This window comes from Capricornis sumatraensis, chromosome 1 (assembly GCF_032405125.1).
Source record: "Capricornis sumatraensis isolate serow.1 chromosome 1, serow.2, whole genome shotgun sequence".
NCBI lineage: Eukaryota > Metazoa > Chordata > Mammalia > Artiodactyla > Bovidae > Capricornis > Capricornis sumatraensis.
The window spans coordinates 249,548,965-249,571,993 of record NC_091069.1 but is presented as its reverse complement, the minus strand read 5'-3'; the positions used below and the strand labels follow the sequence as shown (position 1 = coordinate 249,571,993).

Sequence of the window (23,029 nt, the reverse complement as noted above, 5' to 3'; positions counted from 1 at the left end):
AGGACAGTCAGCCACAGACACTGTCTCCAAGCTGGACGCTGGAGTCCGAAGTCGGGTACGGGCGGGCTGTTCCTCCCGAGGCCTCTCTCCTGGGCATATAGATGGTTGTCCACGCCGTGTCCTCACGGGGTCCTCCTGTGCCCGCCAGTGTCCTGGTCTCCCCCTCCTCTTAATCAGGCACCAGTTCTATGGGATCAGGACCCACCCCCCGCCGCCACCGTGACGTCATTCTCCCCCCATCACCTATGTAAAGACCGCATCTCCAAACGGGCCCATCCCGAGGTATGGGGTCCAGGGCTCTAACATACACATCGAGGGGACACACAGAGCCCCTCCCATTTTCTAGGAGCTGTGGGCACTACTTCACCTGTGATACTGTACTTGTTTCCATTTCCCGTTTTTCTCTCTCATGTTTCTTGGAGGTGCAGGTGTATCAACTGGATTTCCAGGTGGGGAGGCTGAAGCTCAGAGACGGGAAGAGACATGTCCACAGACCACATGGGTCCAGCAGAGAGGAGGGTGTGGACGCTGGGCCATACCACGACGTGACGAATGCTGAAAAAATGGCTCATATGGAGGACCACAGTGGGGACAGGGAAGGGCCAGGTATCCTGGAGGCACGTTCCTTCAGGACTCGCAGATGCCCCGATAGTGTGCTTTGGGAGCGTAGGGTCTCTGCTAACCCTCGACCCTGGGAAGTGAGCACTGCTGGAGCACAGGCACGGTCAAGTGCCACGTGGTCACCCCCTCCAGACAGTATGGCCGTCTGCGTGCCGGCCCACAGCTTCTGGCACTTTCTGTTCATGCTCCAGGTTTGTGTGGAGGGTCCAGCCATGCTCTGCTGTCGGTAGCCCCTCTGAACCGTCCTTACCGGCATCCTGTGCTGTTGGGACATACGTGACTCTGAACGGGGCTGCGACGTGGTCGCTCTGCTTCTCGTCATCCCTGACGCCTTTCCATCTCGAGCTGAGGCTGCAGGCCCGAGTCCCTCTGCTGAGCCATGCTGCCCCCGCTGGATGCCGGGAGCAGGTCTCAGAGCTGTGCTGGCTCGGGCCTGCCGGGGCTGGCTAGGCTTCTGGGCCCTCTCCGTGGCCTGTTCTCTCGCACACTGGGGCTGTGTGCTCCTGCTGGCCACACACCTGCACGGACAGAGTGGAGTTGTCCTGTCTCTGCACAGCTGGCCTTTGTGGCCAGTGCAGGGCCTCCGTCCTCGTGGGCTGCGCCCATGTCTCACAGACCATACGGCCAGAGACTCCGTTGGCCAGCCTGGCCTGGAAGGCCCTCTAGCTGGGTCAGCTCTGACCCCACCCTCTGCCCCCTCTGCCCTGTAGACCCCCGGGCTCAGTGCACACTGCTCCCCACTCCTGGGTCTCCACCCAGCTCAGCCAGGAGGAAACTCTGGTGGACTGGAGCTGATGTTAGGGTATCCCTCGAGGCCCATCCCCCTTTGTGAGGCGCCCTGAGCAGCTGTCCTTTCCTGGGTCTGGTTGTTACCAGGCAGGAAGGTCCCTTAGAGCTCGAGGGGGCAGGGACCCTCGTCTGCTCTGGAGCTGTTTCTACCTGAAGGAAGAGCTGCTGCGCCAGCAGAAGCAGACGAGCGTGTCGCCTCATGGAGAAGGTGCAGACCTGGAGCGGAGGGATTCCACAGGCCCAGAGAATTCTGACCACGGGGCAGGGGATGGGTAGTCCCAACAGCAAGTTTATCCATTAAGAACATATGTTTGTCTAGTACAGAGACTCCTTAAAAAACTAAAAATAGAAATACCATGTGACCTTTCAATCCCACTCCCGGGCATATGTCTGGAGAAACACATAATTTGAAGGTGAATCTGCACTCCTGGGTTCACTGCAGCGCTATTGAAAACAGCCAACCCAGATGTCCATCAACAGAAATGGATAAAGAGGCGGTACGCATATGGTGGGATATTACTCAGCCGTGAAAAAGAATGAAATACCACCACGTGCAGCAAAATGGGTGGACCTAGGGATTATTATGCCAAGTGAAGTAAATCAGAGAAAGAGAAATGTTGTATTATATCACTTACATGTGGAATCTAAAGTATGATGTAAATGAATGTATTTACAAAACAGAAACAGACTCACAGTCCTCAAAAACAAACTTATGGTTACCAAAGGGGAAAAATGGAGGAAGGGATAAATTCAGTCAGTCAGTTCAGTCACTCAGACTGTTTGTGACCCCATCAACTGCAGCACACCAGGCTTCCCTGTCCGTCACCAACTCCCAGAGCTTGCTCAAACTCATGTCCATCAAATCAGTGATGCCATCCAACCATCTCATTCTCTGTCATCCCCTTCTCCTCCTGCCTTCAATCTTTCCCAGCTCAGGGTCTTTTCCAATGAGTCTGTTCTTCACATCAGGTGGCCAAAGTATTGGAGTTTCCGCTTCAGCATCAGTCCTTCCAATGAAGTTTCAGGACTGATTTCGTTTAGGATTGACTTGTTTAATCTCCTTGCAGTCCAAGGGACTCTCAAGAGTCTTCTCTAATACCGCAGTTCAAAAGCATCCATTCTTTGGTGCTCAGCTTTCTTTATGGTTCATCTCTCGCATCCATACATGACTACTGGAAAAACTATAGCTTTAACTATATGGACCTTTGTCAGCAAAGTCATGTTAATTAGTTTGGGATTAATGTATACACACTTGTTCAGTTGCTAAGTCGTGTCTGACTCTTTGTGATCCCATGAACTGTAGCACACCAGTCTTCCCTGTCCTTCACTATCTCCCTGACTTTGCTCAAACTCATGTCCATTGAGTCAGTGAGACCATCTAACCATCTCGTCCTCTGTCACTCCCTTCTCCTCCTGCCCTCAATCTTTCCCAGCATCAGGATCTTTTCCAATGAGTTGACTCTTCACATCAGGTGGCCAAAGTATTGGAGCTTCAGCATCAGTCCCTCCAATGAATACTGAGGGTTTATTTCCTTTAGGATTGATCAGTTTGATTTCCTTGCAGTCCAAGGGACTGGCAAGAGTCTTCTCCAGAACCACAGGTTCATTACTATATATAAAGCAGAGAACCAACAAGTACCTGCTGTGTAGCACAGAGAATTCTGCTCCATACTGTGTGATAACCAACAAGGAAAGATGCCGCAAAAGAATAGCTATATGTATATGTGTAACTGAGTCACTTTGTAAACCAACTATACCTCAATATAAAAAGCAAGTTTAAAAAGAGCACATGTTTGTCAAACAACTTTAGGAAAATGTCTAGGAGGGCGGCACGTGGGGGAGGGGAGAGGTGTTTGTAGCATGTGCAGTTGACAAGGCCGCTGTGTAAAGATGAAGACCCGGGAACCAGCGAGAAAAGATCAAGAACCTGATAGAAAAACAGGTGCCAGACACAAGCCGGCATCTCACAGGCATCTGTCCGTAAATGTGGGAGGGGAGGGTCTCCTTCACGTGTGGAGACCCTGTCCCAGCTCCAGGTCAGCAGGTAAGACCCTTGGGCCCTCCATCAGCACCGCTGGAGGAGCAGCTGGTGGGACATGGTGAGCATGAGGGATGCCAGCTCCACAGCCATACGCTCAGGGTGAGGGGACAGGGCGCATGTCCGAGGCCCTGCAGAGGGTGGGGTCCCTTCCAAGGCTGCACAAATGAGACAGAGACAGGTAGACTGCTGGGCATCAGTGTGGGTGTGGTGAGAATGTTGCTGCGTGGGGTGGGTGAGGGGGGTTCTCAGCTTTGGGTCCTGGTCCTCTCAGTGGTGTTCAGGGTAGGGGGGAGGCTCACAGTGCTCCGCGCCTGTGAAATCAGTGAAAAGCCGGGCTTGGGCCCCATGGGGTAGACGGTGGGGGTAGCCTCCATGGGCCCCTTCCTCTCTCACAACACCCCCTGGCCTCGTGGGCACCAGGGACCCTGCAGACACCCTGCAGACACCAGCATCCACCCCTTCCCTTCCTACTGAGCGCTCAGCAGACGCCCGGCTCTGGCCTGAGCTTTCCTGCGGGGACCACGAGGCGGGGCAGTAGCTGGGTGTCCAGAGCATCTTCAGAAGCCAGGCGGATGGAGGCCTTCGAGGGCTGCCCTCCATCCTTGCCACGACTCGGTGTGGACGCTGTCCCCTTGCCTGCGGCACACATGGGGACCTGGGAAAGCCGGGAGCATCAGTGCTGACGCAGCCCCGTCCCCAAAGGCCGCTCTTCCCCTGGCTCAACCCTGAGACGGGAGGGGGCACTAGTGTGGGGTCCTGGTCCTTTGTGAGGCACACCGCCCGCCCCCCTGCCGGTGAAGGCCCACCGCCTTCTTTGCTCCCTGCTGGTTCTGGGAACACAGGAGGTGGGGGTGCAGGCTGTGCTTCCTGAGGAAGTTTCTTCAGGAAATGCACGGGCCCCGGGGAGCCCAGATCTGATGCTGGACACAAGCCTGGGGGCCGGGCTACAGCCTGCAGGGCAAGGGGGCTGGGTAGCAGGGAGCAGGCCAGCCCAGCCCTCACCTCCCAGGAGCCCAGCCCAGGGCCAGCCTTCCTCTACACTCCAGGCCAGGATGGCCTGTGCTGCAGGGACCACACTTCCTGGAACCGGCCCAGCATGGGGCTCTGGCCAGGGCCTCGGGCAGGCCAGAGCTTGAGCGCCTTCAGCCCAACTGTCCCCCAGGACAGACGCCTGGCCTTCCAGAAGATGCCGGCTCATGAATGCTGTGCTGATCTGTTGGTTTCAAAAGGGAAGGATCAGATTCAGGCTCTGACCTGGCCTCAGATCAATAGTCCTCTCTCAGGAAGGGCTGGGAGGGGTCAAAACAGGGACCCTGGCTGGGATCCGGGGCAGGACTGAAGCCCGGCAGGCCTCTGTCGCCCGTGGTGAGATGAGGCCAAGCCCCGTCCCGAGACTCTGGCTCCAGGGGCCCCGGAGCAGCAAGGCTGTGGGTTCGTAGGGGCTGCCCCCCAAGGCTTCCCCCAAGAGGGGCCGTGTAGGGGCTGACAGCCCCAAGTGCTGCACCCAATGGAGCCAGGTGGTGATTGAGACTTCGTGGTCCTGCCCACTGTCTGGGGGATCCTCAGGGCAGGGCGAGGGCCTCTGGCAGCGGCCGGGTTTCCCCGGCCCGAGGCCTCATAGAAGAGAGCTAACCTCAAGTGAAAGTTGGGTGCCTGAGTACACGGGGCAGTTTGTGCAGGAGGGGAGGCAGAAGTGGGGAGCCCCACTTGGCTCTGTGGACAGACTAGGGCTGCTACTGACCCTATGGGGGTGCCTCCCACAGGGCGGCTGCGCCAGGAATCCTGATGCCGCGTCTCCAGGAGCCACGGAAGCCTCACTTCCCAGACCCTCTGCCCCTGCCGTCTCCCTCTCACCCACTCAGCGTCTTACTGCTGGGCACCCTGGTGGACTCCAGGGGCTAGGTGGGACACAGCAGAATCAAAGTGGGCAGAGACAGCAAGTGGATGAATCCCTAGATAATACCCTGCCATGGGGGGAGGGCACCAGTGGAACAAGTGGGCAAAATGAGGGCAGAGGCCTCAAAGCAGGAGAGAACCGGATGCCTGGGGACAGACCCGGAAGCCAGTGGGGCTGGAGGGGCCCGGAGTGGCGCAGGGTCGGAGCACGGCCACCCCGGGCCTCGAGTAAGCAGATGGTCAGTAACCTCTCAAGTGACCAGTGACCTCCCCCCAGGGGGTGACCAGAGGCCAGTGACCTCACCCTGGGGACCCGGTCGGCAGCGGTGACCGAGCAGTGTGGTCACTGGCTAGTGCGGGTGGCCTTTTTTTCTGGGAAACCAGTCCAGGAACACACGGATCTGCCCTCCTCCCACCAGACTCCCAGGAATGGGAGGGTGGGGCAGGCTCTCCACTCCCTGCCTTGGGGGTGGGGGTGGGACCGGGAGTTATAAATGGAAGGAGAGGCTGTTGCTATGGTGACCAGGGCGCCTGCTTCTAGAGCAATCCCCGTTGGCGCCAAGACGCCCCCCTGGCCCCTGCCCGCCCTCCTGGGAACCGGCGGCTGGACGCCCCGGCCTTTTAAGGGCATCTCTGGATTGCTGAAATGCTATCTGCTGCTCTCAGGAGGAAGGAAGTTCTTCAGCTGAGCAGGCCCCCACAGGCCCCCTCAGTTTGGATGAGGGGGGCGCAGGAGAAGCCAGCTTCTGGGGGGTAGCAGGAGTCAGGGCCCCGTGATCTTGTTAGATGCGGGGAGTCCCAGCTCCCCTCTCCCAGCCTGGATTCGGGCTACTTTTCACAGGCAGCAGGAGGCCCTCAGCAGGAGGGAGAGTTTGGGGGTACCCACAGCCAAACCACTCAGGGTCTCATGTCACGTTTGTGGGTGGGGGCTGGGCAGGGAGAATGGCTGTGGTCTCGGGCAACCTGGGAAGCAGCCTTGCAGTGTTCGAAGGGTCCCCCTAGCTCCCCAGCCAGGCCCCACCAGCGTCATGGCAGAAGAGCCCCTGGCCGTGGCAGAGGGGCCACACCTGGGCTCTGGAGCACTGGGCTCCAGGGAACACTTTGGGGGTCAGCCCCTGAGCCACTAGGGCAGGCAGGCGAGACCTGGGAGGTTCCTCGGACTCCTCCTCTCGCTGCTGGTGAGCCTGAGCTCCCTGGGTGCCCCGGCTCGCTCCCCACCCACAGCGGTTCCCCTCACTGGTCAGTGCTGTGGCCCCCTGAGCAGGCCTGGGCTCTGCAGCCCGTGACGTGTCCTCCTTTGTGAGGTGGGTGAGGGCGGCCCCACGTTCTGCGGCCCACACGTTGCCGGCGAAGCGGACAGGCCACGGGTTTGCCTATCCAGACGGGGAGGGGAAGCCGCATTCCTGCCGTAAAGAGCTTGGACTCTAGTCCCCTCCTCCTGCACTTTGTGCCTTGGGAAGCAGGGACTAGAGAGGGACCTGCCCGAGGCTGAAGAGCTCACCCAGAGAGGGCCCAGCTGCAGCGTCCACATGGTGACTGCAGTGGGTGGGATGGGCACTGTGGCTGAGCAGCCCCGAAACAACACACCTGGTGAGACACGCTGCCGGGTGCGGATTGGAAGTGAGAGTGCTGGTCGCTCAGTCCTGTGCGACGCTTTGTGACCCCATGGGCTGTATCCCGCCAGGCTCCTAGGTCCATGGATTTCTTCAGGCAAGAATACTGGAGTGGGTTGCCGTTTCCTCCTCCAGTTCTTCCTGACCCAGGGATTGAACCCGTGTCTCTTATGTGTCCTGCATTGGCAGGTGGGTTCTTTACCACTAGAACCACCTGGGCAGCAAGGTTAATACACAACTATTGTGCAGAAATATATTGTATCCTACTTACAGGCAACAAACAATTCAGAATTGAAAGGAGAAGTAACATCAAAATATGAAATATTTAGGGAGAGAGCTTACTAAAGAAATGTGCAAACCGTGACTGAACATTACAAAATAGTGCTGGAGGAAATTGGGATGAATTTGATAAATGGAGATATGGATTGTGTTTGCAGATGAGATGATGCAGTATGGTTAAAACATCAGGTCTCTCCAGATCGACTTGGTCCTTCGGAGCAACCCCCAGCCTAAATCCGATCAGGGTTTCGCAGAAGCTGATTCTCAGGTTCACAGGGAAACGTGAAGTGAGCACAGTTAGCACAAATCCGGTGACAAAGGATGAATACGGAGGGCATACCTAGCCTGATCTCAAGATTTGCTACAAAGTGACCGCAATTAGGACAGTGTGGTGTTGGCGTTGGGAGTGGACAAGCACATGAATGGAAAAGAATGGATGGTCTGCACACAGGTCCACACAAATGTGGACAATTTTCCACAAAGTGCAAACGCAGTTCAGCCGAGAAAAGATCGTCTTTTCAACAAGTGCTGTGAGGACAGTGGGTGTTCAAGGACACACAGGTGGAACTTGGATCCCAACCTCTCACTGTGTACTGACATTAACTCAAAATCATAGACCTGTGTGTATGATCTAAAACTAAGATTTCTAGTAGGGAACATAAGGAGAGTATCCTTGTAACCCTGAGTTAGGAAAAGATTTCTTAGATAAAACTCCGACATGAGCCATAAAAGAAAATGGATAAATTGGACTTTATGAGATGAGGAACTTTGCTCTTCCAAGTTGGGAAGACCAGCAGCAGCCTGGGAGAGAACTTTGCAAAGCTGAGAACTGCCTGAAATACCCCCCAGTAGGAAAACAGCCCAATTTAAAAAACAGGCACGAAGTGTGAGTACACATTTCACCAAGAAGACACACGATGGCAAATAAGTTCAGCATTAGTCATCAGGGAAATGCAAATTAAAACCACAACCAGATACCACTGTGCCCTAATTAGAAAATTGAGAATTTAAAAGACTGACCATCCCCAGGGCCCCAGAGATGGGAATGAGCAGGAACTCTCAGTCCTTGCTGGTGAGAGTATGAACAGGTCCCCCCACTTTAGAAAACAGACTGGAAGTTTCTTTAAAAGTTAAACGTACGGTCACCCATACGACCCAGCCATTCCACTCCTAGAGAAAGAGCCTTCATCCACGCAAGGACGTGCACACGAGTGGTCATTGCAGCTTTGTTTGTAATGGCCCCAAACTGGAAACAGAAACCCTGTCCACTGGGAGGTGGGTGGAGACACACCTGGGGGCACCCGTCTCGTGAAGGATGATGCTACGGTGTGAGTGGCTCTCAAGGCAGTAAGTGACATGCGGCAGAACTGAGCCTGTACTCTGCAGTTCCACTGTACCTTCCAGAAAATGCAGACTCATCATAGTGACAGCCAGTGGATCTGTGGTTGCCTGGAGCTGGTGGGGGTCGGGGCGCCGAGATGCTCATTCTCTCAATTGTGAGAGGTTTGCAATGTGCACTCGTTCAGACTGCACACTCTGAATATGTGCAAATCCCTGTGTGTCAATCAGACCTCAGTAAAGCTGTTTAGGATGCGGTGGTTAAGTGCTAAGTCGCTTCAGTCGTGTCTGACTCTTCACGACCCCATGGACGGCACTCCGCTAGGCTGCTGTGTCCATGGGATTCTCTGGGCAAGAATACTGGAGTGGGTTGCCATCCCCTTCTCTGGGGCATCTTAACAAACAACAAAACCCCTAACAAGTAAGACGAATCCACTGAGTGTTCTCAGAATATTCACCGAACTTCCAGAAATGTGTACAGTGCTGTCCCCGTCTACAGAGGGGCCCCAGGGGTGCAGGCGCTCCTGTTCAGCCCTCTTAGCCACCGGTCACCTGGCCTGACTACACAGCTTCAGCAGCAGCTGCGAGGGCTGAGGTATCAGCTCAGGGTTGCGGGACCAGAAAGTGGATTTAAAGCCTCTTCTGGCTCAAGCTGAAGCTGGTCCCTGGTCCCTTGGCCCTGGCTTCTCCTTGGTGTCGTTCGTTCGCTACGTCGTGTCCGATTCTTTGTGACCCCGTGGACTGCAGCACGCTGGGCTTCTCTGTCCTTCGCTATCTCCCAGAGTTTGCTCAAACTTATGTCCATCAAGTCAGTGATGCCATCCAACCATCTGTCGCCACCTTCTCCTCCTGCCTTCAATCTTTCCCAGCATCAGGGTCTTTTCCAATGAGTTGGCTCTTCGCCTATCCTGGTTTAAAAGGCTGCGGGCTGGCTGGGAGGGATCATGTCCCCTTCCAGACCCTCACGCCTCCCCTGGCCCCTGGGTAGTGGGTATGGGGCCTCAGGCTGGCAGCATCCTTTGGGAATCATGCCCCCGGCCCACAGGTCAGTTCTTCAAAAGATGTGGTGACAGGTCTTCTGGAGCAGCTCCAGGGACAGGGTGGGAGGGGGTGGGGGGGCAGTTGCTGGACACGGCCACACACGATCTGCGGTCAGGCAGGGCCCGTGGCCAGGAGGACACATTCGTGCCTGAATCCCGGAGCCAGGCCCTCTGCAGTAGCTCCGTGTGTGTGCAGTGTCCGAGGCCTGGTGGTGGGGGCTATGGCACTGACTGGTCAGAGGGACCCAGGGGCTTTCTCAGGTGGCAGGGGACGCAATCAGGATGGCCACCTCGGCCTCGATGCTGCGGTCTTGCTCGATTGCTCTGAGTACAGATGAAATGCACCAAATATCTCTTCATGGGGCGATGATGGGCTCAGTGTCACGGCCCCGGTCCCGTACCCTCTCTGGTCAGCCTGGCGTCCAGTGTTCATGCTCCCCAGTCCCCCCGTGAGACCCCAAAACAGGGAGAACAGCCAGGGTGGGCCACAGACAACGCAGACGAGTAGCAGAGAACAGTGTCCTCATCACAGTGCACGGCTAATATTTTGAAACATAATCAGGTTGCTTTGGGGATTCCATATTTTTCTCCAAAGCACTCTTTGCAACTTGAAGTTACATATATATTGAGATTTATTGTTTGTTACAGGTTGAATTGTGTCCCCAAAGAAGGCTGAAGTTCTGACCCCCAGCAGCAGTGTCCATGAGCTGATGTGGAAAGAGGGCCTTTACAGATGATCAAGGTTAAGATGAAGTCGTTGGACAGACCTTAGTCCATTATGACCGTGTCCTTATAAAGAGGAGAAAGTTGAGCACAGATAAGGCACACGGGAAGACATGATGCAAAAATGAAGGCAGAGATTGGCGTGATCCTTCTACAAGCCAAAGGACCCCCAAAGGTTGTCAGCAAAGCCCCAGAAGTGGGGGGAGCCTGGGATAGAACCTGCCTCGGGCTCAGGAGGAACCAGTCCCTCCCACACCCTGACCTCGGACTCCAGGCCTCCGGACAGAGAGAATGACTCTGCTGTCCAAGCCGTCCAGGCTGTGGTCTTCAGGGCCGCCCCAGGCTCCTGATCACTCCTGTCCCCTCTGGACTGCACACAGTCAGCACCTGCCTCCATCCACAGAGAACCTGACCCCCAGCCTGGTTGTGGGACCCTCCTGGACGCGGGGACCTGCCGTGACAGTTTGCAGACAACACACAAAAGACCCCTTGTGGATTAAAGGCTCTCTCGGTGACCCCTCTGCCTCTCTAGGCCTCCTGAGTGTGGGGCTGCTCCCACTGTCTGGGGTGCTGATGGGGAGGGGTCAGGCCCAGGGGAAGCAGCCGCCCCCACCCCCGCGCCAGGGCTTCTGTGGATGACATCTGTGAGACACAGGTGTCCTTCTTCACTCCTGGGAGCTGGCGCAGGGTCCCCACGGCCACAGCCTTTGAGGGGCCCCAGTCCTACCCTTTGGGGAGGGAGGCCCGCCTGTCTTGTGTGCACGAGTGTGCAGGCCTGTGCTGGGAGGTGGGTGGGACTCACATCTCGGTGTCCCCTGTGCACCATCCAGCAATGGCCCAGCCTGTTGTCCAGAGCAAGGCTGGATTCCAACCCCGAGCTCCTTGTCATCCCCACGGAGCACAGTCCTCCTGGGCCAAGAAACGCATGCTGGGAGTTGAAGGGGGCTTCAGAGACCCCAGCAGCCACTGAGGTGCAGGGAGGTTCCCCCACTCAGGCTGGTGTCTGTAAGGAAGGACAGGCACCCCTGGCCTGCTGGTGAGGCCCCGGTTTACCACGTCTGGCCACCACCGTCCATGCCATTGATTTCAAACCACACCAGGGAGAACACGGCTGTTTCCCAAAGACGAGGCGGCCAGCCTCCAACCAGCCTCCCGATGGCCATGAGTCCTTCATCGGAATGCACGCCCCCCACTCCAGGGGAGAAGCTGCTGTGATGGGGGCTGGTCTCCCCGCACCACCCTCCCCTGGCCCCCATCCTCTGGTTGGGTCCCTGAGTCCTGTCCTCGGCAGCATCCTTGAGGTTTAGCCAGACTCTTACAAAACAGCCACTTACGGGGAGGTCTAGCTGTGAAATGGGGTTGAAATCCTGCATGTGGCCCCCGGCGCTCTGGGGGGTTTGGCCAACACATGGGAAAGTCTGGCAGCTTCGGGCAAGAGGCATTTAAGCCACACGACCTGCTGGGTCTGGAGACCTGGCGTGATGGTCAAGGCAGGATGCGGGTAGGGGCTGCAAGGTCACTGCCACTCGGTGCCCAGAGTCGCTGACTCCTGTCCCCTGGAGGCCTTGGGGTCAGGGGCCACCATCCAGGCGTGAGAACAGAGGTCCAATTCTCAGACCTCAGACCATGAGACCCAAAGGAGCCAGATGGGGTGCCCAGCACTTGGGCAGCTCTGGGTCCCTTTGAAAATCCAGACAAGTGGGGCCTGTGGCCGGGCACCAGGCCCTGGAAACAGGAGGAAAGCCCCACCCTGGCCGAGGCTTTCCTGCTCTTTGAAAGGATCTTGGCACCAGGGTCCCGCTCACAGAAGATTCCGGAATCAGCCTATTTCCCCCTCTCCTGCCCCAGGAATATCCCAGGGGGTGGGGGACGTGAGTGAGCTGGTTGGGTGATGGGACACCCGTACCCCACACCGGCCGCCCCTTGTGTTCCACGAGCAGCACTTGGGCCCTGAGCCTCCCACCCTCGCACCCACAGAGCCCTCCTCCCAACTCCCACCAGAACCAGGCCCCACGGACAAAATGGGCCTGGGGGGGAGGGGCTGGAACTTGGACTCTGCCAGTGGGGGTGCAGCTCTGGCTGTGGGGGACCAGGAGGCCCTGAGTGTCCTGCCCTGGCCACCTGTACGTGCGTGGCCCATGTCACAGGCAGCTCCAGGCAGGCCCTGCTGCAGCTGGGGGTGAGGGGAGGTTGGGGTGTCGGGGGAGGGGGGAGACGGGGCTGGGGAGGAGGAAGATGAGGGTGGTGGGGGAGAGGGGAGACAGCCCTTACAGGCTGCTCCAGGGACCCCACCCCGGGTGCCTCACCCCACAACATTGGACATCCGTGTCCCCTATGCCACCCTCAGCCCTGTGCAGCCCACCTCCAGGGGCATGTAGAGAGCCAGGCATGTCCACAGCTGCCCTCAGGGTGGCCTCACTGTAAGGAGCACGCAGCCACTGAGTGTTCACAAGGCCTCCTCCTCTGACCTCTTGGCCCGTGCTTCCAGGCCCTCAGTGGGCGGCTGGCCACCTGTCCCAAGTCCCTCCCTGGGTCTGTTTTGAGACGAGATCAGGCATGTTCAGGGTGGTATGGCTGTAGACCCTGGGTATGTTTGGAGGAAGGGCCTTCTGTCCTGCCCACTTCCCCAGCTTGAGCTGGCAATTCTAGGGCTGTACCGGACTCCCACCGTGCCTCTCTGAGGGACTTGCCTTCCAGCCCAGAAGCTGCGAAATTCTTTTGATCATCCATATAAGACATCAGCACACCTCAATGATTTGCTTTCTCTTTAAATTACCTCTTCTGCTACTGCTACTGCTGCTAAGTCACTTCAGTCGTGTCCGACTCTGTGCGACCCCATAGACGGCAGCCCACCAGGCTCCTCCATCCATGGGATTTTCCAGGAAAGACTACTGGAGTGGGGTGCCATTGCCTTCTCCATAAATTACCTCTATGTGTGGTAATTTACCACATAAACCGGTGGTCCAGTGGTAAAGAATCCGCCTTCCAATTCAGGGAATGCATGTTCAATCCCTGGTAGAGGAACTAAGATCCCACATGCTGTGGAGCAACTAAGCTCATTCACCAAAAATAGAGTCTGTGTGCCACACTGAAAAGATCCCTTACAATGCAACCAAGATGCCTTGTGCCGCAGGTAAGACCCAGCACAGCCAACAAATAAATAAATACCATCTATGCTGTGTTCTCGTGAGCTGCTATCCCAGAGCACAGTGAACACTCTCAGTGACAGCAGATGTGAATCCACCCCGTAGAAGCCTAGAAGCCAATTGCCTGGAAGGTTATTCCCACCCGGCTCTCAAGTTCCAGTCTGGGAGCTGGGTGATGACCCAACAGCAGCCACTCCTGGGATGTCGAAGGTGGGGCTGCACCCGGGGGAGCAGAGGGGCGTCCCGGCTGGGGCCTCCGCTGGCTTTCCTCTGCCAGGGACCCAGGGATTGCGAGAAGCTGGGCTGCTCCTGGGGGCCCAGCCTGCAGGTGGGCATGTCCCGCTGCCCGGTCCTGGAGCCTTTGCCCGCATCTGAGAACCCAGGGCTGATGGGGCCTGTGGCCGGACATCCGACAGGGACAGGACCTCTGGCGCCTGGGGAGTGTCGCCCTCAGGCTCGGGGCCAGGGAAGAGCTTGACTACGCTTTATTTTCTGGTGTTTCTCTGTGAGACCCCAAAGTTGGGTTGCAGCACTGAGAATAAATAAAAGCTGAAGTACCGAGTGGCCTGGCCCGAAAGTGACTCCGGGGGCAGCATTAGCCTGGACCACAGTCTGTGGTCCAGGTGACAGGTGACAGGGACTCCTCTCACATCAGCAGACAGCTGAGGCCACCCACCTCCCCGGGACAGCCCAGGATCCAGGTGCTGCCCCCTGACATCCCACCTGGGGCTGGGGCCACAGAGCTGGGAGGGGCCTGCTCACTACCGCCTCCCCTGGTGACACGTGGGGACACAGCTCTCTTGGTTTGGGACATCTGGGGAGAGACAGCAGGAGCACGGACTGAGATCTAAGCATCCTCCCCGACCCCGAGAGGAACACCCTGACCACGGTGCTCAGGCTTCTCTGCCTGTGGAAGCCCCGCCTCCCCACGTTTCCACTCTGACGCCCAGAGCGGTCAGAACCGCCGTTTGTTTTAAATAGACTTTACATTTTAGATTTACAGGAAAACTGCGAAGATAGCGCAGAGGTTCCCGTCTGCCCCGTGCCCGGCTTTCCCTGTTGTAATTGTTGCTGCTCAGTCGCCAAGTCATGTCTGACTCTTCAGACGCCATGGACTGCAGCACACCAGGCCTCCCTGTCCATCACCAACTCCCAGGGCTTGCTCAAACTCATGTCCATCGAGTCAGTGATGCCATCCAACCATCTCACCCTCTGTCATTCCCTTCTTCTCCTGCCTTCAGTCTTTTCCAGCATCAGGATCTTTTCCAATGCCTCAGCTCTTTGCATCAGGTGGCCAAAGTAGTATCAGTCCTTCCAATGAATATTCAGGACTGATTTCCCTCAGGATTGACTGGTTTGATGTCTGGCCGTCCAAGGGATTCTCAAGGGATTCTCAGCATGAGCCTACACCACAGTTCAAAAGCATCAGTTTTTCAGCGCTCTGCCTTCTTTATGGTCCAGCTCAAAACCATACGTGACTACTGGAAAGACCATAGCCTTGACTATACCGACATTTATGTACAAATGCAAAGTGATGTCTTTGCTTTTTAATGCACTGTCTAGGATTGTTATAGCTTTTCTGCCAAGTAGCAATCGGTTTCTAATTTCATGACTGCAGTCACCATCTGCAGTGATTTTAGAGCCCAAGAAGAGGAAATCTGTCACTGCTTCCACCCTTTCCCCTTTCTATTTGCCATGAAGTGATGGGACTGGATGCCATGATCTTAGTTTTTAAGCCGGCTTTTTCACTCTCCCTGTTCACCCTCATCGAGATTCTTTAGTTCCTCTTCACTTTCTGCTATTAGAGTAGTGTCATCTGCATATCTGAGGTTGTTAACATTTTTCCTGCTAATCTTGATTCCAGCTTGGAACTCATCCAGCCTGGCATTTCTCACAATGTGCTCTACATATAAATTAAATAAACAGGGTGACAATAAAGAGCCTGGTTGTACTCCTTTCTCAGTCCTGAGCCAGTTCCCTGTTCTTACCTGTTGTTAAGGTCATGCATCAGTGTGGTCCGTTTGTGACAGTAATGAGCTGATACTGATACCCTGATCAGTGTGGGATTTTGTTGTTTGTTTTCAGCATGTTGCTTCTTTCTGGCACCACAAATGCTCCAGGCTCATCTTGTTTATCTCCTGCCATTTCTCCAGGACGAGCCTTGGTTCCTTTCACTGGAGACTCATTTGAGAACCTTACTCACTGCTGTGGGGGTCATTGCTTCTAGGCCCTCTGAGCTGACTGAGCAAGGAAACACTGACCCGTGTGCAGACACGTATCTGTGAACATTTCTCTGTGTAACCACCTGCATCTTCACGAGCCACATCTGAGTTTACATCCTGTGTCTGACCTAATCCACACTCTATGGGTCACTGTGGCCTCCCCTCTTGCTTACAAGAAATCAGTCCTGAATATTCATTGGAAGGACTGATGCTGAAGCTAAAACTCCAATACTTTGGCCACCTGATGTGAAGAACTGACTCACTAGAAAAGACCCTGATGCTGGGAAAGATTGAAGGCAGGAGGAGAAGGGGATGACAGAGGATAAGATGGTTGGATGACATCATCGACTTGATGGACATGAGTTTGAACAAGCTCTGGGAGTTGGTGATGGACAGGGAAGCCTGGTGTGCTGCAGTCCATGGGGTCACAAAGAGTCGGACATGACTGAGCGACTGAACTGAACTGAACTGAACTGAAAGTCCACCAGTCACTCCGGCTTCTCCCCTCGCTTACCTGTAAACTCTACCCCACCTTAGGATAATGTAAAGCAGGTCAGGGTGACCCAGAGCCTTCTGGTGGCTTACAGCACACTCAAAGCACCACCTGAGGGATGTCCTGACTGCATTCACCCTGGCCCTGAAGGATCCGAGCCCCGCAGCACCCAAGCTTGGAGCACGCGGGTCCACTCCAGGATCTTAGCATGTGACAGGCAGGTGTAGACCAGAAGCATGGATCACTGGTCAGTGTTGACAATGGCCGTGAGTGTGATGGGCATTGGGATGTGTATTATGCTCTTCTGTCAACGTGGATAAACATTTGACAATTTCCTAACAAAAAGTCAAAAATTGGGACTTCCCTGGTCATCCAGTGGCTAAGACTCCGAGATCCCAATGCAAGGGCGCCTGGGTTTGATCACTGGTCAGGGAACTGAGATCCCACATGCCACAACTAAAAGATCCCACAGGCCTCAATGAAGATTGATCCCAAGTGCAGCAATGAAGACCCCGCACAGCCAAAGAAATAGATATATAAATAAATAAATATTTTTTGAAAAGTGAAAAATCAACCAATGGGTGGATGGTTCATCCCAGGATCACAATATTGATTGAGCAGGTAATGCTTTCCCTTTGGGTCTTGGAGGACTTCCACAACCCCAAACCCCAGAACATGCCAATCTAACATTACTCACATTCCAGGAAGACTTTACAACAAGCAGGGGTCTAAGTTAGGGTTTAAAAACAAGTCTGGAAATAAATACAAAAATGAAAGTGAACAGGATGGATTTGAAGCTATTTCTGTGCAACTGTAGCCATAATTTTGGTGATAATTATACTTGGGTGTGTTTTGTCTGCTTTGCTGTGCAAGAAGTTTAAAGTGTTAGAAGAATCATTCACACAAAATCAGTAATTGCAGTTTTAACAGTCTGAGAGAATTTCCTTACACTTAGAATCAAGCCTTAAATGGCTAAAAAAAATTGCTTTTCAAAGTTCCTCTTATTTTTATATAAAGTTGGATAAATAACATTAAGAAGATAGAAGGATGCTGCTCAAGCTCTTGCTTCACGATTCTTCCTTGTGCTTTTGGGACAGTCATCACCCTCTCCATCCTCCCGTGTGTTGGGGCGTTGGCCCCTGGGGTGGTTGCCCCAGGTCGGGGCTGGGTGATGGGTGGTGGTGGTGGTGGGGAGTGACTGGCAGGCAGAGGTCCAGCCTTGAGGAGGGGTTGGGATGGGGGCTACCTCCTTGGTGCTTGCTACACTGGGTGGGCTGGGGTTGGACAGGAGAGCTTTGCAGGCCTTGGCGGAGGTGGCACAGGGAGGCTGCAGAATGCAGCCGGGCTGCTCTCCCCTCTCTGCAGACATGCCCCTGGGGTCACAGCCCATCCAGGGTACCTGCGGGGCAGATGCAAGCTGTGAGTGTGGCTGTCACGCCGCCTCCCTGCACGAACAGAGAGCCACGGGGGCTCCAGACAGAATGTTCCCCGGACACCTTGTGGGGCTCCCTCTAGGCTGCCTTTTGTTGTTTAAGTTTTTCTTGTTTGAGTTACAGAAATGACAGGGAGGAAGGCATGAGGCCACATCCCAGGTGGCAGTGGGAAGCCGATGACCTAGCAGCTGCCTTCGAGCACAGAGGCGTGATTGTGGCCCCGAGGGCTCCCCACTAGGCCCCACTGCCCCCTCCCTCTGCCACCCCAGGGAGCAGGTGGGCGCCCATGGTGGCTTTACCACCTGAATTAAAATTCACCTGTGTTAAAAAAAAAAAAAACTAACTAGAAAAGACACAGACACCCCAATGTTCATAGCAGTGCTATTCACAATAGCCAAGATGTGGAAGCAACCTAAGTGTCCATTGACAGATAAATGGATAAAGAAGCTGGGATGCATGTATACAATGGAATACGACTCAGCCGTTAAAAGTAATGAGTCGCTGCCATTCACAGGACCATGGGTGGCCTTGGAGGGCATTATGCTAAGTAAAATAAGTCAGAAAGACCAACGCTTTACGATGACGCTTGTATGTGGATTCTAAAAAGTATCGCAAACTAGTGACTATAACAGAAAAGAAGCAGTCTCACAGATACAAAGAACAAGCCAGTGGTTACCGTGGGGACAGGGCAGGGGGAGGGGCAACAGTCGGACAGGGGAGTAAGAGGTACAAACTATTAGGTATGCAATAAGCTACCAGGCTCTCTTGTACAACACGGGGAGTATAGCAAATATTTTATAATAACTATATATGGAGTAAAACCTTTACAAATTGCGACTCACAGGCTTCCCTGGTGGCTCAGGGGTTAAAAAAAAAAAAACCCACCTGCCAATGCAGGAGGCATGGGTTCAATTCCTGATCTGGGAAGACGCCACATGCCACGGGGCAACTAAGCCCATGAGCCACAGCTGCTGAGCCCACGAGCTGCAGCTACTGAAACCTGTGCACCCTAGGGCCTGTGCCCTGCAACAAGAGAAGCCACTGCAACGAGAAGGCCCGGCACCACGCCTAGAGAGTAGCCCCTCTCACTGCAACTAGAGGAAAGCCTGTGCAGCAGGAGGACCCAGCACAGCCAAAAGTAAAATAAATAAAATTATAAAAAATTGTGAATCACTATTGCACACTTGTAAGTAGATAATATTGTACATCACTGATACCTCAATTAAAAAAAACAAAAAATTCACCTGTTTGAAATGTATTTGATTGGTGATTTTTAGTAAATTTACCAAATTATATAGCCATCAGTGGGCTCCCCTGATGGCTCAAACAGTAAAGAATCCACCTGCAATGTAGGAGACCTGGGTTTGATCCCTGGGTCGGGAAGATCTCCTGGAGAAAGGCATGTTTACCCACTTCAGTATTCTTGACTGGAGAATTCCATGGACAGAGGAGTCCTCCGTGGGGCTGCAAAGAGTTGGACACAACTAAGCAACTAACACTTTCACAGCCATCTGGGTAACCCACTTTTAGAATATTTCCATCACCTCAAAATATCCCTTTTGCCCCTTTTAGCTAATTCTTGTTCCCACTCAGCTCTGAGCGACCACAAATCAGCTTCCTGTCTGTGGGTTTGTCACCTGGATGTTTACTGTAATGGAGACCATGCAGCATGTGTGTCGGTCACCTAACACATTTCCAGTGTCATCCAGGTCAGCAGGCAGCGCTTCACTTCTCAAGGTGGAGTGCTTCTCCATCGTGTGAGTGGACACATATTGGCCCCTCTCACCTCCTGATGGCATTTGGGTCACTTCTGCCTCCTGGCTGTTGGCAGTCAAGCTGCTGAACATTTGCGAACAGTTGTGTCAGGTCTTTCGCTGGACCTTCGTTTTCATCTCTCTTGGGCAGACATTGCAGGAGTCTCTGTTATTAAAGCTGTGCTTTTGGAGTTGGTAAGATGTGCCCAGGACACAGGGTTCACAAGGAACAGAAGGAATAGACGGAAAAGTGGGCAGTGAAGTTGATACCCTGTGAACTCCCGAGGCTGTCACCGTCACTGCAGGCATGGGAGCTCCATGCCTGTCAATTTTTTTTTTTTAATTTTTGTTTTGTATTGGCATATAGCCCATTAACCATGTTGTGATAGTTTCAGATAAACAGCAAAGGGACTCAGACCAACATGCACATGTCTCCGTTCTCCCCCAGTTCCTTTCCCATCCAGGCCGTTCAACTATTTTATGAGATGTGTCTTAGCTGGGGGTTCCCCAAAAGCAGAGCTGGAGGCAGACGTGGTTGCAGCTGGGTCACTTGATGGGACCCCCGGGAGTTGGCCCCGGGGGTGTGAGAGGGCAGGTGAGGGAAGGCCACGTGTTGGAGCTCATCAGGGTGTCGGGGCTCAGTCCTGCCCGGCACTCCGAGCACAGGCCCTCCAAGGATGAAGAGCGGGAGGTTGGGTCTTTTCTTTGAGGACTCCGACCCCCTGGCTGAGGGCTGACCCTGGGGAGCGCCAGCTGCATTCCCTGCTGCCTCTAGGTGTAGACGTCGTGCACAGGGGGAGGGGTCTGCTCCCTGCTCCGAGCTGGTCTTCGCTCTTCGCTGTCTCTCTTAGCAATATCCCTCCTTTGCAGGCCTAACCACTGAAGCTCCGTACGGTGAAGCATTGACCCCAGACTCCTTCATGGAGACGATCTGGCAGCCAAGTGTTTAGTTGCCAGTCTAAAAACAAAAGGTTTCTTCTTGACAGAAATTGAGCCAAGTATCTAGACAGAATGAGGACAGCTAGTTGGGTGTTACTGCCTCAGAGTCTGGAGAAAGAAATGGCAACCCACTCCAGTGTTCTTGCCTGGAGAATCCCAGGGACGGGGGAGACTGGTGGGCTGCCGTCTATGGGGTCGCACAGAGTTGAACACGACTGAAGCGACTTAGCAGCAGCAGCAGCCTCAGAGTCAGGCCTTCTGCACTTTGGTGTTTGGCCCCTTCTCCCCCACCCCCACCCTTCACCAAAGATTCATAACCAGCTCCTCTCCCATCCCGTTTAAGCAACATCTGCGCATGGACGAGGTCTGCTCATACACGTAGCTCCCCGTGAGACTTTGTTGCCTGATTTCAAAAGATGAACAGGAGAGTTTCATTGCAGAAGCTGAGGCTTGCCTTAGTATGCATCGGCACTGGCAGCCTCAGAGGCTTGTACCCAAGTCTTGCCCCAGCTGCGGCCAGTGGAGCCCCGGGCTGGGGCAGGAGCCGCAACATCTTGGGCTGTGCAGACAAACAGAACTCAGCCATTAAGCAAAACATGGGAACACACTTTATATGAATTAGAATGAACACCTCAGGAGGCAATAACAGATAGCTTAGAAACTGTGGTTTCACCTCAAGTCTACACAGTGAATTGATGTGCCCAGTTTGTTTGGATATGTTGAAGAACACCACACAAAAGACTGTTTATATCAGTGTTTTTTTTTGCAGATTGCATTGTCACAGCCCTCAGAGGTGGCAATAAAGAATGCTCTACCTGTCAGAAAGTAGGCTGAGCACTGAAGAATTTATTCTTTTGAATTGTGGTATTGGAGAAGACTTTTCAGAGTCCCTTGGACTGCAAGGAGATCAAACCAGTCAATCCTAGAGGGAATCAATCCTGAATATTCATTGGAAGGACTGATGCTGAAGCTGAAGCTCCAATGCTTTGGCCAACTGATGCGAAGAACCGAATCATTAGAAAAGACCCCGATGCTGGGAAAGACTGAAGGCAGGAGGAGAAGGGGACAACAGAGGATGAGATGATTGGATGGCATCACCGACTCGATGGACATGAGTTTGAGCAAACTCTGGGAGTTGGTGATGGACAGGGAAGCCTGGGGTGCTGCAGTCCATGGGGTCACAAAGAGTTGGACATGACTGAGTGACTGAACTGGACTGAACTGAAAGTCCACCAGTCACTCCGGCTTCTCCCCTCACTTACCTGTAAACTCTACCCCACCTTTGGATAATGTAAAGCAGGTCAGGGCGACCCAGAACCTTCTGGTGACATCTCATGACATCACCCATGTCACCCAAGGTGTCATCCAGGGAGGCCCCACTGCCACCGGCTGCTCCAAGGATGTGAACAGGGGCAGAGGACAGGTCAGGAGCTCTCCCTCCCTCTCCCACCCCAAAGCCCTTTCTGGCCACATCACCCTCCCCCATATAAGACGGTCACTGACGGTCACTGATAGTCCTTTCTCTGCCCATTGCGGTATCCAGCATAGGTGGCCCCAAAATGTGCCTCAGAGACATACTGATTATTTTGAATTTAAAAATTTAAGAAGAACTGACTCATTGGAAAAGACCCTTATGCTGGGAAAGATTGAAGACAGGAGGAGAAGGAGACAACAGAGGATGAGATGGTTGGATGGCATCACTGATTCAATGGACATGAGTTTGGGCAAGCTCCGGGAGTTGGTGATGGACAGGGAAGCCTGGCGTGCACAAGTCCATGGTTCACAAAGAGTCGGACACGACTGAGCGACTGAACAACAACCTGTTGGGAAAAGCTAGTTTCCAAAAGATCACTAAGATCAGACCTAAACTTTGATGCACTCATCAGCAAAATTGAACCAAGTCGTGGTGAGTATGAAGCTTATCAAGAAAAAAAGCATTGGCTAGAATCAACAAGCATAACCCTCAGCAAGCACTTGGCCACAGCATTGAGGAAGGACTGAGACACAGGCCGTGAGCAGACTACAGTGAGGTGGGAAACAGATAGAAAATTATAGTGGAGCAGAAGTCAGTGGAGACAGCTCTCACTGCAGTAAAACATCCATGTACAGCAATTGGAAGCAGCACCTAGTAACAAACAGACCAAAACATCTGATGATTCTGGCTTGACTTGATAACAGCAATGCGAAAGTGACATCTGACCCCGTAATGGACCATGCTAGTGAAACTGAATTAGTGCTGAGGCTTCATCCCACGTTTATGGAAAAAGATGACCGTACACAGACAAGATTCATGAAGAGTTCAGGTAATGCCACTGTTGATCATTTATCCAAGCATCTGGCTGTGAGGTTAGCTTTAGAAGAACTTTGAACCAAAGGAGAATCAAGCCAGACGAACCTAGATACAGCCAGTAAGAAGCAGTATGCCATTTACATAGCCACAGCCAGGGGCGAGTTCAATGTGTTAAATGGCTTTCTCTTCGGAATTGGCCAGTGAGAAATACTGGAAGGTGAACAAGCCCATGGAACTTCATTATGCACCCACAAAGGAGCACAAATGAGGTTTTACTAAAACCAATTCTGAGAATGAACTTTTTTATACCGTATTTCCTTAATATTAAAGATGTACCATCATTACTTTTATGGACAGAAAAAAAAAAAAAAGAAAAGATGAACGGGAAACAAAGGGAGGATTAGACACAGGA

General features: G+C 53.8%; 1 pseudogene; it reads left to right on the top strand.

Moving 5' to 3' along the window:
- The first annotated feature begins 6,876 nt into the window (after positions 1 to 6,876).
- Positions 6,877 to 22,885, top strand: LOC138077089 (E3 ubiquitin-protein ligase RING2 pseudogene; annotated as a pseudogene).
- The last annotated feature ends 144 nt before the right edge of the window (positions 22,886 to 23,029 follow it).